The sequence below is a fragment of the Mercurialis annua genome, linkage group LG8 (genome assembly GCF_937616625.2).
Source record: "Mercurialis annua linkage group LG8, ddMerAnnu1.2, whole genome shotgun sequence".
NCBI classification, from domain to species: Eukaryota; Viridiplantae; Streptophyta; class Magnoliopsida; order Malpighiales; family Euphorbiaceae; genus Mercurialis; species Mercurialis annua.
The window spans coordinates 18,981,902-18,983,358 of NC_065577.1; the positions used below are offsets into that span (position 1 = coordinate 18,981,902).

Here is a 1,457-nt window from a genome sequence, read left to right on the forward strand (position 1 = left end):
TTCAATTATGAGTTACAATCAATTAAAACTGACAAATAATTATATATATATATATATATATATATATATATATATATATATAAATATAAGAGTATACATATAAACGTCAGAATTTTAAAAAAACCGTATTATATGTTTGTAATAAAATAAACTAACACGACACTACAAAGCTGGTGTGTCGTCATCGTCTGGCGGGGTAGGTGGGCGCTGTGGCCGATACTCTGCCGGAAGGTTAGGAATCATCATGGCAATCTTCTCGCGTATCATCTGGGCCATGTTCGCAGCCTGCTATTCCCGAGCCAGTTGCAGACCCTCCTGAATGCCGGCCTGCACACGGCGCTCGACCTCCTCGTCTGCCTGCTGCGACGTCCTAGAAGAGCTGCCTCGCTGCACCCTAGTGCTTGGCCCGGCATACCTGCTGCTCGCAGAACCCAAGCCGTACACGCGTTTCTTCTTGTTAATGCCCTCGATGTCTAGAAACACCTGGGTCTCGTCCACTACAGCTGGGCTCGAGGAGCTACCCTCTCCGGACTGAGGCTGTGTCGCAGCAGCAAGCCTCTCAGTGATGGCGTCCTACAAAACAATAAAAAGAGATATCAGTTTAGTTTTAAAGCAACCAAAAATGCATAACATATTACAAAGTAAACCTAATTTCTAACGAAATTTCGACAGCATTTCCTCTGTAATATGAGCATCACCCATTTTTCAGGGAAGTCCTGCAAGCAAATTCTAGTATATAATCCAATAATAAACATGTTTAACAGTTAACCAACAAGCATTTTCAATCTAATATATCATTTCCGAATTATTAAATTCAACTTAGAGAATTACAAGTTTAATAAAAACTTACAGTCATATCCTGAGCCCGTTTGTCGACCGGCTTCTTGTCAGCCTTCGTGGAGTGAAGGCGAGTGTACAACTCCGTCGCACTCGGTTTCCGGCCAAGCTCCCTTTCCTAAAATAAAAAATACAATTCAATTAGTATCAAAATAAAATAAATACGTTATTTAAGTATTTTAATTACTGAATTTTAAAACAAACCATCACATCCATATGCTTCAGAGCAGAGCGAGATCCACCAGTATGGCGGACAGGTCCAGAACCGGCGCCCGCTGGCTCACTCATCCAATTTGCTCGGGCGGTTTCTAACCTTTTCTTCTCTTTCTCTGAGTTCCAGAACGCGTTCCAAGCATCCCAGATCTCCTGGGTCACAGAAATATGCTTCTGTTGCGACCTCCTCATTCTGTGGATGTTGTCTTTGTAGCGGTTGGCTACATGGACCATGAAGACCAGTCTAATGACCTCCTCGCTGTACGCCGCACTATCCCACCAGAACTCTTTCTGCAAACAGTACAAACATGTTGCATTAGTTAGTTTTTTCAAAAAAAACATAATTTAAACGTTACGAAGGTGTAAATTGAATTACCTGGAACTCCTGGAAGTAGAACTCTCTCTGC

The 1,457-nt window shown here is 42.1% G+C and overlaps 1 long non-coding RNA gene across 1 annotated transcript; it reads right to left on the reverse strand.

Moving 5' to 3' along the window:
* Positions 1 to 501: 501 nt before the first annotated feature.
* Positions 502 to 1,118, reverse strand: LOC126660196 (uncharacterized). The gene is made up of 3 exons (XR_007635268.2): positions 1,042 to 1,118; positions 851 to 955; positions 502 to 573 (listed from the first exon to the last, which is right to left on the reverse strand). It is a non-coding gene; the product is annotated as an uncharacterized LOC126660196 (long non-coding RNA).
* Between the last annotated feature and the right edge of the window lie 339 nt (positions 1,119 to 1,457).